The following is a 15463-nucleotide window of genomic DNA, read 5'->3' as shown; positions in this document are numbered from 1 at the left end:
ATTCTCAAAAATAAAATCCCTGTGAATTATATGGCAAATACATGTTGTACAGTGTACAGTATACACTATGTTGTACGTATTGATTTTACTTCCTGTGTCCGTTTGTGTTGAAACTACAGCACACTTTTGAAAACAGTGAGAAATGATAAAACATTTTTGTCCCTCCCATTTTGACCAAGAATGATTCCACACCTGTGATTTTTTGTGTCCTTGTAGCAATTTGTATTGCATAATCTGCAATATTGATCGTTTTGGTTCAGTCTGATCTGTCAAGTCCAGTCAGTTCAGTGATTAATATAATCATGCAATTTTTGCCTGCTCATTCAATACTAATGCCTTGTGTTTATTTTTGTTCTGTTTTACTAATCTTGCTTCAAGGTTCCACAGAGAGGAATCAAAGTAAATGTTCTCTTGCAGAGCATCTGTAACACTCGGTGATGACAGAGCTGCAACATAATTTCCTTATTTTTCTTCTTTTTTTTCCAGCTCTTTTATGTTTTACTATAAAAAACAAGTGTCAGTACAAAAGTTAAAGTTGTAGTATTTCTTCATAATTAGTTTTGTGTGGCCCAGAAGTAGCTAAAAATACTGACCTGAAGCTTTAATCAAAGCCATTATTCTAATTATGACTTTATTGCCATTATTATTATTGTTATTATTGTTATTATTGTTATTATTATTATTATTATTATTATTATTATTATTATTATTATTATTATTAATATGATTATTGTCGTCAACAGTTTTATCAAAAACAAATCTTTATACACATTTTTACTAATGTTACCATCATTATTGTAATCTCTATCAAGTATTGTTCTTATTATCATTTTCATTCTTGTTTAATATTACCATTATAAATTTTAATGCACCCATGACAGTAACTCCTTTTGGAATAAAGAAATAGATACTGTAGTGCTCCTCTGATAACAGAAATATAGAGAGATCCATCATTATGTGCCATAGGTTGGCACTGACCTCATGAGTCGTCTTCATTCTTAACTCAATACATCTATACCATTCTCCCCTCCCCTGCATACGACTAATAGAGTGAATCACTCTTTGCTAGTAAACCCAAGAAAGAGGAATCGGTAAGTTGTGTTGACGTGCTGCCATAGAGAGAGAAGGAAATCTTACACGGTCGTACCACTGATCTCTAGAGGAAATATCTGGATATCTCATTGGTCAGTTGTTTTGAAGCCACCATGCCGCCATCTTACCATGCACATTTCACATACATTTGTGTACAGAGCTCATGACATCATGTGATCTTGGTGTTGTCCAGTCTCTGCTGGAAAATGCGTGTAATTCCCCATAGAGTGTGCCTGGTAAGATGGCGCCACGGCGGCTTTACTTGTTTGTACAACATAAATGGCCCAATGAGATGTCCAGATACAACCTCCTATGTAGATCAATGGTTCTTACACATTGCATGAGCACTTCGCTTTTGTTTTGTTTTTTTATCTCATCATCTCTGTACCAAATCAATGCACACAGTCACACAATAAAATCTCACGCAGCTGCCGTCACAGTGAAGCAAAAGTCGTCAACCATTTTAACAGACGAGACCTTGTATTGACACTTAATTTGCCCACATCCCATTCTCACACTTTCACTTATTGTGAATTCAAAAAATAAGAAGAAAGTTGGACTGGATTAAGGAACTAGAATTCACTTCTTTTTTTTTTTTTAATTATATCATCATGGGAAAAATGCAGCAGATACAACTTACTGCAAAACATTTGGTATGAAGTTGAAAATGTAAATGTTCTCCTGATAATTGATTTTCCTTTATCTTGCTCAGCTGAAAAGAGGAGATTAACTTTTTCTAATTAAGTCTGAGTTGTCTTTCATTTACACATGCTTTTTGTTAATCTCACTTTAACTTGTAATACCAAGCAATGTTGATTGTATGCAGTAATGCATTCCAGGATAAGCATAAGATCACTCACTGTAATGAAATGTTTGATAAACTAATGACAAGGAGTTTAAAGATGTTTTTTCTTTTTCCTTCAAATTCAGATAGTATGATTAGACTACACTGTAATACAATGTAGTCAAATATATGTTGAGATTTTGAAAGATGATAGCAGGTAGATTCTAAATTAGCAATGCCTCATGTTTATGCTGCAAATGAGTTAAAACACCAAAACTTGTCACATATATGATGTACTTGTATTATTTGCACATATGTAGTGTATATACAGACACACACACACAGATGCATGCACATGCAATGCAGACAATACATCTTTATCCAAAATAATGAAATAAATGTTTCAAGGTTTCCTTTTTGATGTTTCATAACAAAACCACAACCCTCCAAGGCCCATCTGTTTTACTCATCCTTTGGCAGAATGAACATTTGTTAAGTTTTTAGTATAAAAAGTTAGTAAAATCTTTCTCCAAAAACTATTTGTATTAAAAAAAAAAAATGTTGGTTGCAGTTTTAAAAAATGAACATACAATGTAATATTCCAGAACTGAAGAATATAGAATTTTCTTTGATTGCACAATATCTCAAAATTATCATGTAAATTGTAATGTGATACCCCTATAAATCAAAATTTGCTCAAAGTGACTCATCTTGTAATGTAATGTATCCCCCTTAACAATAATTATCAAAACATTTATGAGACTTCCGCTCTTAATTCAGAGGCAGGAAGTGACATTAATCACATATCAATTAAATTTTCTGTGTTTACATCACAAGCAATCACTTGAATGTAACCAGGTACATGGTTGTATATGTGACCGTTCATCACAAAACGAACAAAAAGTCGCACACACTGATTTTGTGTGAGGACTGAAAATAGATGAAATGGGTCAACATAGCCAATCTTGACTTTTTCATATTTTCTGAAAGAGCAAGTCTTCTTCTACATTATAATAAGATTTAGGGTCATAAAATAGGCAGGAAAGTGTGTTTTTAAGCAGTTTATTTCAAACATTTTTTGGTAGAATAGTGTGATTAGGTGTGTCTGTAGAGACCACTTTTCATTTCTTCAAAAGCTTGTACTCACTCTTCACTTTCAACTCTAATAACTTTTGAAAGGATAATGCTACTGCTTTGAAAGTTATCATTAATTATGAACAGAATGTGTTAATAAGGCATGCTTAATTTCAATTTAATCTGATAATCCCTTCATTGTTGTTACTCAGGCGGTTTACATCCTTTTTTTTTTTGTCCCAGTCATCGCACAGCCAGCACAGCTTGGTGAAGATTATGCGCTTGAATAGACACTGTACTTCATAGCCTCTTTTCTCAGTTCACACTTTTTCCGAGTGTGTGCTTTCCTTCCAATATTTAGATAGGTTAGGAGAGTCCATTTGATTTGAGTTATACATCATTTTAAAGCTTAGAGTCTGCTCTTTCAGAATATAGTCTTAACTGAAATTTCATGTCTGGCGACTTTTTGTTTGTTTTGTGATGCAGGGTCACATATCCCATTAGGTACGAGATATACAGGGTATTAGGCTGAATGGGCCAACAGAAATGTAGCTTAGAAGTGTTTTGGTGTGTTTTACTCGTCTTTGTAGTGAGCTGAGATTCACCATCGTAGATGATTATTTGCTGTGTTTGAGATTATTTTCTTTGTTTTTCTAGACACATGTTTATTTTTTCTTTCTTCCCTCTTTCTTTATTGTTTGGATTAGAGGAACAGTCATATTTAAGATGCATCTGAGTTCAGTGGTCGCATATATTTGATTGAAAAAAAATTATATATGTCTATTTCTTTGCATAAATACAATGCTTTAAGAGTGAAAATGAATTTTGAATAATTATTTCAGATCACAATGCTTTGAAGGAACAGATTAAAAAAAGGTAGGAAGTCTAAAGAGTGTCAAAACACAATTTTTTTTAATATCAAATTTTCAACATCGATTAAATGGCTTTATGAATTCAAAACAAAAACAAAAGCACATACAAAGAGATACTGCTCTTGGTAAATTCAACTTGAATCATAGCTTTGAAATTCTATGGGAATTCCTGAATGTAAATTCATTGCTACAATTTGTATACTAAAGTGGCCATCATGTACAATGTACTTTGTTTTTATTGTTTTCTGTTATATTGTGTAACCAATAGTTCCCTTAATTGTTTTTATGTTGTTGTGCATGATTTACAACTAGCTAGACAGTAGTGTTAGATACTAATCATACTATTAACAGAAAATGTATTCAGTGGACACTCTAATCATATTTAACAACTCACAATAGTGTATTTTATTTTTGATATTTTGTTTTGTAGAATACATTTTCCATCTTGTTTGAAGTTGTTGATTCACAATTGTGATATCACATTTGGTAAAGATTCCTAGTTCTACACGTATGTCTATTTCTATCACTTTATTTCACAAGATAGTCATTGCTTTTATCAAATTAGAATATGATATCTGTATCATTTTCATTCCCTTTTCGTCATGTCTCTGCTTCAAGAAAAACATGAGCAGCAGGGATTGCCAAATCATGTTGTGTTTTGCTTTTCAGAGTCATAGATTTTTGTTTTCTTTACATGATAATGATAGGAAAATGAACCACCAAGCAAGTGATATTGCAGTGTGCTTTGCAATTGTATCATCTTCCTGAAATGTATCCATTTTTTCCGCTCGACATGGATTTGAAAAAAGCATTCTCTCTACCTCAAGTTTGTTGGCCAGGTACCTCTCCGTAGTGGCGTTTTCCAGGAAATTTGATATCTGATATCCTCTGACTTTGAAGGTGTGATGAAAATGAAATCATCATATTTCGCAGTGCCCTGGATTTGTCCAGGGAGGGATTCCCACCTGCCCTATGTGTGGGATAAGATTACCAGTGCATTTCACATTTGCTCAGTCCCACATGTTCAATAATGTGTGGCTCGAAATCTCATTCTATGTGGTATGGACATGGAGCCATACTTTGCGCTTGCCTATTCCCTGCTGGTCCAGTACTACCATCGCTCATGCACATCAATCACTGTGTCCATTGTACCGATAACGCCTCTGTGATTTGACTGATGGTGTCACATTCGTGTGAGAATGTAGAATATCAAGAATGATGCGGGCACATTTTTTATCACTCTTGCAAAGTAGAGTGAAAAAAGATGATTCCGTTATCTTCCCCCTTTTAAAGTGGTCCTTGAAGTTAGGATGCAAGAGCAAGCTTCAAAGGATAATGAGAATGAAGCATGATCCTCTTGATCCAAATTAAGTGCAAACCAGTTGAGAACAATGTAGTAATTTTACCAGCCCCTTCATACTGTTTGGTATACGACTGCAGATTTTCCTCTATTAAAACATCTGCATGTGACAGCAATTTACAAGGAGAGTATTTTTTCTTCTTTTTTTTTTTTTAAATCAAGGAGACTGTGTGACTAGTCATATGCATACACTATCTCCTTCAATATGCCCTCCTCAAACCTGCCCCCCCCCCAAAAAAAAAAAAATGATCATGACGAAGTTCAAAAGAATTTATGTCAAGTTGCTGGCCTTACAGTTGTGTGTTGCTCATGACGAGTGCAGACCGAGTTGGTTGCAATTTGCTCACCTGTCCAAAGTCATGCGTGTTTCATCCAACCACAAAAGTATTGTTTGGCAGTGGAACTGTTCAGATGCTCATAAATTCACAAAATTCCAGTTGCAACATCCTTTCACAGCTGTTTTTTCTGATAGAAAGTGATTGTGTGTTTGTACTTGTGATACAATTTAAGACATTCATATAGCCGTTTTACTTTTGATGTTATTACAGATGGTAAGAGATACAATGTATATCAGTTGAGGTCATCCCACAAGACTGACACCCACGAGTCATACAGCCCACGAGTTCTACAGCCCATGAGTTTGACAGATACAACATGGGGTTTAATTTGTTGGTCTCGTGGACCTTGTTTGCTTAGTGTCAAACTCATGGGCTATAGGACTCATGGGCTGTATAACTCGTGGGCTGTGTGACTCGTGGGTGTCGGTCTTGTGATGTGCACCCTATCAATTTCTACTGCTATGTGGCAGATTTATCTGGAAATCTTGTGTATGATGTGTTTTCCTGGAGTGTGTTGATAATCCATGTATCTTTGAATGACTTTCTTCAAAGAATCATTTCTCATTTCTTCTTCTCTGTTGATATTTTTTTTATTCTCTCCATCATGCCATACATCAGAAGAAAGTCTTCAAGAAACTTGTATCATTCGGCAAAAAGAAATTCAGAAATAGCGTGAGGGTGTGTCAAAAATTCCTATCCAAAACCATCAATTTTGTCAGACCCCTTTTGCACAGCATTATATACATGTGTCTTTATTCTTGTAAAGACCCTAATGCTGCATATCAGTATGGTGCCTGGGCATAGCGATAACTTTATTCATAAGCTTCGTCCTGTGGAAAGGAAAATGCAGATCTTATGGTTCGATTGAAATGAGGCTATAGACTAAAGGAAAGTGTTGATAGTTAATATAGTTTTTGGACTTGGTGGTGTCAGAAATCTGCACTGTCTTGGAGGTAACATTGGTTGTGATGGGAGTGCAATATTCAGAATACAGGGTGTATGTGAGCTGGTTCTGATGAAGCTAGTCTACAAGCTTGTAGGTAGACAGTGATACATGTATGTTTGGGGTAGGATGGAGATGAACCTGAGACTGGGGATAGAAGACTTGATTGTTGTTTTTTTTTTCCCTCCACTCACATGTATGGTTGTAAAACAGGGGCTGTGGGACTCAATGGCTTTTCTCTAGCAATTGTGCCTTGTGCATGGGGATTATTGTGAAATGTTACAGATCTGATATGATTGGCACCCCTTCCTTGTACTCACTCTTTGGAAAACAAAACAAAAACAAAAAACAAAAAACAAAAATGTTTTCATTTAATTTGTTTTGTTTTTTAAAGGTGTGTACGATTGGGTGTGTGCATTTAAAGCTACAAGACAAAAGTCTCTACCCCAGTATGTGGTAAGGGTTTGTTATCTGAAGAAGATGTTGAAGTGGAATTAGAATTAGTATACTCTTCATATTCTCTATCACAGTATCCCCTCTTTTTAAATTGAATTTCTATACTTGCAGCACCATAAATCTGAGAATCCTCTGAATCACCATTTCATCCATAGCAAGCAAAAGACAAATGAGCAATGAACACATGCCTTCTCAGGCAGGGGTGTGAAAAACAAGCAAACAAACAAACAAAAACAGCCATCAAATGAATGCAGGTGATGTGGCCGCATAAATATGGTGTGCTGAATTTATACACAATTTTTGTCGTACTTTGAATACAGTGGTATTAAACATGGTGTTTCTTTTTTTGCTGCATTTGTATCAATTATATGTTTGTGGATTGTCTGTGGTGTGTGACAGTGTGGTTAGGGTGCATGATCTTTGATTTTGATTCTTAGAGGTGTATTGATGAATCTCTCATAATATTCTACTGGTGTTTGGGCTCTTCTCTGTCCTAGATCGAACTTAAGGAACTGTCGCCGTCGAAGGTTGGTGATAAAAATCTTCTGTTCTCTAACTCCTCATTTCAAAAGGTCTGTTTGTCACATCTGTCGCAATGCATGCCGCGCCCGCCTCGTAACCCGATGCTTAATAACCACAATCAAGTGTGCATTGCTTCATGGTGAACTGTCTGATGTGCCGTCAAGTTTTATAAAGTAGGGATAGGGGTTTTACTCAAAGGAAGGAGCAGTGTGGCGAAATGATGTGAGAACTGCACAAATCATTCAACTGCTTCTCAGAGTCAACTGCAAATAATGCTAAAGTGTCGTTTTGAATTGTATTGTTCACATTTGTGTACAATCTGCAATTAGTATGAGAGAATTCACGCTGCTCTGTCTTTGGTCAAAGAATATTCGTGGCACCAGACAAAAACATGTGGTCGATGTCTTCACTCAATTTTACTCAGTATACCATTTGATAATGTTAGACGCGTTACTATAGTGATCATTTGAATTCTAACTTCATATGCCTATTTAGACCATCAAATTCTCATGTGATAGAATGAACCAATATCAGAAGCATTAAATTCATTCATTTTCCAGTAATTTTTCATGTGTTTCATTTGATTTTAAATAAGATGCTCGTCTCACTCCGATGCTGTCTACTTGAACAAAAACCAAAGAGCTAGCAAAAGAAATAAAACACAAATTAAAATTCTGAAATAAAAATATTCTATGAATGAGGTGCAGAAAACATGATTAATGGAAAAAATCAACTTAAAGCAATATCTCTCCTACCTCGATTTTTTTTTTTTTTTTTTGCATTAGCATTTTTTTTGTATGTCCTACATGGGATGCTTTAGGTTTTTTTTGGAAGGGGGGGGGGGATAGCAGGCAGTCACATGCTCTGTATGAGTAGTTAAATGTGTGGAGACTGAATTTAACGTCTAAACCGCGTATGCCTGAATGTTGGTATTAAATGTAAAAATGGAATGCGCAGCATGACTGTTTCCTATTTTTGCTGGTAATTTTGCAAAAAGAAAGAGCTCTTAAAAGGGGAAAATGAAAAGGAATGAGTGTAATGTATGTTGCTAATGTTCCTTATGTTTTTATAACCCCTTGAGTCCTAGAACCACATTACTTTGCTTTTGGTTTACCTTGATACTCTTATTTATTTCTATTCTTTAACCAGTCATTGTTATAAGTTTTGCAAAAAAACAGATAGAAAAAAAAATTCAATTAAGCCCTTATTTTGTTTAATTCATATGTGTACGTAATTGTTACGTCTCAGATGTTTCAGAATTTTCAAATGCCTCTTTAATTGTTTTATTTGTAGCAAATTTTCAAATTGGCAATCTATTTTAGAAGCTTAACCCATTGGGACCGAGCTGATTTTGCTATAACACACATTTCCCATAGACACCTGCCTGAGTATACTTGGGACTAGTTTTCAGTGGGAAAAAATTCGTGTTAATCCCCCAAAGTGGCATATTTTTGAGGTAGAGTTCTATCTGATTTTGAGCAGATGTAATCAATTGTATCAGTTCCACCCAGTCTTTCTAGCACAGGAGACATGCCGTGAGCATCAGAAGATGAAATCAAATTAATTTTAGGTGATCAAATCAAATGAATTTTAGACACTGAAATCACATGAAGTGAACAGTGACTGAGGGGGATAATTTCTGAGGCAAAATGTCTTTAGGACTGGAGGGTTTATTGTCAGGTGCTGTACATACACGTGTAGGTACAGTATTTGTTTGTCCATACAATGCTGTCCATACGTTGTATGTGTTGCTGTGTAATTGTCAGCTCAAGACATGTCAGATTGTTTAATAAGAAATCCTCTCCAGTGATCCTCTTTTGATTCCTCTTTTCTTCTCTTCTTTTGATTTTCTACTCCTTTTTGGCCATGAACAATGCAACAAATGTTGAAATTTGCCCCAATTTCACAAATTGTGCTTGACAAGTGTAGTTATGTTGTTGTGATGCGATCCGGTGATTTCTGAGCAAACTGCTTTCAAACTCGTGCTTTGAAGCCTGTGAGCATTTTGTGTTGTGTCTGTACAGAATACTGCAAGTCTGTCTCTCGTTTCATAATCATGTGAAAGGCATTACCGTGAAACATTTGCAGAAAATATCTGTGCTGGAAAAATGCCAAAACCACCAAAATTTTAAAGTTTAATATTACAACGTATGTTGTACCGACAAAATTTCCTTTCTCAAAAAATAGTTTTTCCATCTCCCACATATTCATATCCATGTTTGTAATTGTGTTGAACAAGTGTTGCTCTTCTGTGTGCAGTGTGCTTGGTTTGGCAAGATAAGAATGTGCTTGAAATCACTCTGCTACACAAAAAAGTTGGTTTCTCCGGTAAAAAATAAACAGAAATGAGAAAGAAGTGTGAAGCAAAGGTACAACTGTAGTATCAATATTTTCTGGCTCTCAGTGATGTCATTTTCAGCAAAGTACCTGTACGCAGTCCTCCTGAGAATGGAATTTTATAGCTAGTAGGAGGAATTGATGAACTGTGATAAGATTTCGTCACAAATTTTAGGGATAATGCAGATATTATGTGAGGATCTGGAAAAAAAAAACATAATTTGCAGGAGTCAAAGATACTATTTCATCTTCTACAGAATATATAGAACTTTTTTTTTTCATTGTAGATGCATCAAAGCGCTCAAATACTAATAATGTATTTTTAAATATCAGATGAAACTACAAAGATATTTTTACCTGAATTTTGGTAATTGATGACTTGAATGCACAAATTAAAAGAAGAAATTAACGTCACAGTGATTCTTATTCTGAGTAATTGTGTAAACTTGTCCGATCCAAAGTCCAGACGTTGTCACCAGCTAATCAAATAACTTAGACTCATGCATGGTAGTTTTATATGAGCTCATATTACTGTGATGGTTTTTTTTATTAATATTCAAGTGTACAATGTACAAACATGTACATGTAGCTTATCATTGAGAATATGTTACAATATGAATGTATGCTAAGAGTCATTTCATTTCGAACTTTCTTGAGTTTTGTTTTCATCATTTTATATGTTTCTGCATGCGTTTCATGGCTTTTCTTTTCTTTTCTCCCCATATTTATGCAATCTGCTGCAGAAAATGAGAGAGGTTAGTTTTTTTATGGGGCTGTATGAGTTTGAAACTTGAGTCATCCAGCCCAACAAATTCTGAGCAAGTGTGTTTACTATTAGATCATAGGATTCCATGTACACCTCAAGTGAGTTCAATGTACTTTTACTAGGAATGACGGAAACTTGCGCACAGGGCTTATTTTTAGGCCCTGATTCAGGCAAATTGCTGGAGGGAGACTCTTCAACACAGATTTGCATAGACTCACATTGGATCAATCCCATGACACTTGGGCTTATGGTATTGCAGTATTAAGTGATGCATGCCAGTATTACACTTTCTCTGATGTAGTATTAAGATGTGGTATGCCATGCTACATGCTTTATGATGATGATGGTATTTAAAAAAAAAAATAAAATCTTTCTACCATATCATGATGCTGGCATCATTATAAAAACTGTTCACCTTCAGAGCGCTCACTGAACGGGTGCACGTCACGAGACCAACACCCACGAGTCATACAGCCTACGAGTCATACAGCCTGCGAGTCATACAACCCATGAGTTTGACACTAAGCAAACAAGGCCCACGAGACTGACACATTAAACCCCGTGTTGTATCTGTCGAACTCGTGGAATGTTTTTACCTAGTGTCGATCTCATGGGCTTTATTTGCCTAGTGTCAAACTTGTGGGCTGTAGGACTCGTGGGCTGTATGACTCATGGGTGTCGGTCTTGTGGGATGACCCCCACTGAACTCCTCTAAGAAGAAGGCCAGCAAGGCTGACACCTTTGTGGCAGGCACAAGCTATTAAAAATGTAACTCCATATAAACATTCGGTTTCTTTTAATCCCAAGGTACCCATCGACACCTGTGTAGAGACTTGTGCTGTGGATAAAGACATCATAGGGGATACACACACTAGTGCCCCAATGGGGTTTGAACCCAATACCTACTCATTGAAAGCATGGTACATTTTCCAGTAGACTACAACACCTCAGCCAAACTTTGCCTTAACAATCTTAGCATAAAACAAACAAACAAACAAAAAAAAACACCAAAGAAAACTCCACCCTAATTCGTCTTGGTGAAAGGGTAGCTGCAAGGTACACTTGTATCTAATATCGTTCATGATTTGCTCTGAAAACACAAGATTAGATTGTCCTCTGATTTTATGTGGATGATTACCCCATTTTACCAATTTGGGATCCTCCCCTTTTTTTATTGATTTGACATTATTGCACATTTTCCAAGTGACCTCCTTGGATTAACACTGTACAATGGCACAATAGAATTTGTGTTACTACAGAAACTACTTTGTGTAGATTGACAAGAGGACAAATCCTTTGTCATTATCAAATTTTCCTGAAACCGAATTAGGTAAACATCCTATCCTACATCTTGGAAAAGCCGCAGAGGGGGGAAAAAACCCCCAGAAAAGCGCAGCCGGGAATTTTTATTAGTGCAGAAAAAAGAGAAGAGAAATGTTAATTGGTAAAAGGCTTGTTGCGTTTTTTTTTCTTTATGGCGGTGAACAGAGTAAGTCTTAGTCACGCACTGCAGAACAATCGACGCTTGGAAGAATGCCGCTCACACGGAAACCGAACGAACATGTCGCCATTAATGTCCGACTTCCTGTCATGCGTTCCAGGGGGTCGGATCGTTGAGAGATTAGCCGTGAATTAGCGCGAGAGAGACCTCCTCGGGCTCTTGGCTCCCGGTAGCGGGGAGCTGTGGGCCAGCTACATGTACGAGATGAGGGGGAAGATTAATTGGAGTAAGATGCGTGTCAAAATGAACTTAACGAGATAAAGATTGATTTACCATTTCAGAGTGAGATTTCCCCGATTCCCTGTCAGTTTGGGAAGATTACACGGAAATGTTTTTTTATTCTAGATTGAGGTGGGTGAATGATATCCCCTTTTTGCTTTGTTGGGGGGAGGGGGATGTTTCTACTAGTACTGGCAGCGTCTCCTTTAATGACTCGATTTTAATGTGTGCTTGTATAAGAGATGCCTTTTTGAAAGTCAATCAATGCTTTAATACATTCCTAATGGTTAAACTATACAAGCTTTTTACTAAGGCTCTGAGGATTACCATACATACATATCACTGTGACACCATATTGTGTCCCCTTTACAAGGTTCTGACCAAAAATGCTGGGCTTACAGGAATTTAATCAGAAAAGAAGTCAACAATGGCATGTCATCTGGCAGGAAACATCGTTTTGTAAGACATTTTTTGATTGGTAGTCTTCAGCATTCTGATGCTTCTGCACTGAAAGGGATTTATATTGGCAGAGTAATTTTCAGAATCTTAGGGCAGGAATTTAACCGTTCTCTTGTGATTCTGGTGGGGCTTATTCATCATAATCTACCAAATATCAGTACAACTGTCACTGAAGCAGAAATATGAATAAAAGGTCTGCTTTTTTTTTTACTCTGACTGATGTCCATCTCTACGAATAATTTGCCACTTGGGGAGTTCAAGACTATGTCAAGTAATACATAGCATTCCAGTCTGCTGCTAGAGAACTGGTTGATTCAAAATATAATAAGAGGGGAAAAAAAAAGATTCTAATTATCATATCCTGACAGTGCGGAAAAACCTATTTGACTGTGGTTTGTTATTATCACGGAGCAAGTCGTTCACCTTCGAAAATTGGGCGAAGATGTCACATCCTGTGACTCAGAGTCGAAGTATGTAAAAATTTCAAGAAAAGGGAGATGGTCACATTGTCATTATGGGAATCCAAGTCAGGAATTCCAGGACTATTGTCGATTGTGAATTCTCAAAACCCCCTCCCCACCCCTCACCTTCGTCTCCACCCCACAAGGTGTGGTATTCTTTTGGGGGGTTAAGTTTGTTGCTGGGCGTTAGTCAAAAATGATAATATGGGTGGAGCTACAATGAGCCCCAGATGGAGCCCTGCTAAGTGAAGTTAATTGAGTCTGCATTTTTTTGTATCCTTTTGATGCAATATCGCCCGTCCAGTGGAAGCCTACGCCAGACGACCTGAAAGGAGAGGTGATATTCTCGATTGCTTGAAACAGATTTTGTGTATTTTTACTGTTGCCGCGGTGATGGCACCCTTCCAGAAGGTTGTTTGTTTGTTTTTTATGCTTTAAAAAAAAAATTCAATTTGTGCATGATGATTGTAAATCTCTCTAAATACATGTAGATAACACTACGGGCCTCTTCGCTATAATGAAATCAGCATTAGCGATGAAATTCCAGCTTTGCTCCCCTATCCCATCCACACCCCCCCCCCCCCCCCCCCTCAGCCCAGTGATGGAATGTTTGCGCTTGGAAATGATAAAGAATAAAAGCAGGTCTCCAATTCAGGCGCTTAGTATTTGCCAGCCAAATATGCAAATACATTGTTTGCACAATGCTGCGGTGAGCAGAAATATCCTGCAGAACTACACTGTATTCTTTATGAGGTCCCCTCCCTTTTCCTTTAAATATTATGTCGTCGAAATAAACGTTTAAAAAAGTTGCATAGGACTGACAGGCAGGGTAATGGTATTCAAATCCTTCCCTACCCCCTCCCAACCCCCACCCCCAACACACCAGCCTCTCCTGGTGAATGACGATTGTAGCTACATGTATCCCTCCCAGATACCCTTTCTACCCATAATGCTTCCACTGGGGCCAACCTCTCTGTAATCTTTCCTACCCCCACCCTCACACCAGCCTCCCCTGGTAAATGATAGCTACCCCTCTCCCCCCCCCCCCCAACCCCTGCGATGCTTTTTCTACCCGAAGTGCTTTCACTGGGGCCAACCTCTTTTTAATCTCCCCACTCCTTCCCCCTTCCCAACTTAGAAGATTTAGAAAGAGTAAAATATGGAAAAGTTGGTCATAAGTAAAAGGTGGGTCATCCTTCTTGCTACCTATCCCCCCCCCCCCCCTTCTGGGTTTTTTTTATCCCAAGTTGTCAATACAAACCATCCAGAGGAGCTATTGCCTTGGTTTCCATTCTAAATTAGGGTAAAATATGTAAAGTGGGCAAGCCTAATGAATTTATGAATTCAATGGAAGTGGTTTTCCCTAATCCAAGTATAGCCTGATACAGGATGTGAAATTATCTGCTGGGACCAAAGTCTAACTCTTACTATGCGGCCTCTGTTTTACTGATACGGTCTGGTTTGCTGGGAACTTCGGAAGTAAACTGAATTGCTGTCATCATAATTGATAGTCGCGTAGCTTTCACCTTATTTGGGACTCTGCGGAAATTGTAATGAGATGAGATTAACACGTCAGAATTTAAAACAATATGAAGAAAATAGGAAGATATTTTAGGAATATGATGTCACTTCAGAATGATGCCTCAAGCTAGTATCATACACTGGTTTGGAGCAACAGCATTGTCTTGTTGACTGTTTCTTAAAAACTTATTGCTCTGGTCAATAACATGGATAACAAGTATTCATTAAAATAAAAAGGAAAAATGGGAAAAATTGAAATGGAAATTGGAATGTGGCATATCCCCTTACCTACATGTACCTTTTCTGTCATTTTCTTTTCTCAATCAGATACCTTTGCGTGCATAATGTGTTAATGATAAAGCGCTAGCTTGCCACCTCCCCTTCCCATTTCCCACCAAAGTGGCTTTTGTATCAGCAATTAATGAAGACGAGCCCTAGCCAAAATTTCAGGTTTAGTCGTAATCGAAGGTTGTTTTTTTTTCCTTTCCTTGCATTTGCTTTCCCTTTATACAAAAGTGTATTTGTGAATGCATTATGGACTGTAATACAAAACGGATACAAACAACATTTTTGTTTTGATAAGTAGTAAAGCCAGGTTTGGGAAGTTATTCTGGGTTTTTTTGCTGACTTTTTTTTTTTCCTTGAAGATCTTCCAGAGCTGCTCCGAGGCTTGCCCAAGGTTTTACTCAAAGACAGGCCGCACCTAGCAACAAGATCGCTGTGAGGAACGGAACGGTTGTGGATGAAAAGATAAAGTC

At 37.1% G+C, this 15463-nt stretch overlaps 1 protein-coding gene across 1 annotated transcript in view; it reads left to right on the top strand.

Moving 5' to 3' along the window:
* Positions 1-15463, top strand: part of LOC139731998 (myoferlin-like) — a 200052-nt gene that overhangs the window by 115203 nt on the left and 69386 nt on the right. The window lies entirely within an intron of this gene.

Source organism: Diadema antillarum, unplaced genomic scaffold (genome assembly GCF_040938485.1).
Source record: "Diadema antillarum isolate AM-2024a unplaced genomic scaffold, OU_Dant_1.0 seq00000392_RagTag, whole genome shotgun sequence".
Lineage (NCBI taxonomy): Eukaryota > Metazoa > Echinodermata > Echinoidea > Diadematoida > Diadematidae > Diadema > Diadema antillarum.
Note: the sequence above shows the minus strand (reverse complement) of the source record. Positions and strands in the feature narration are given on the sequence as shown.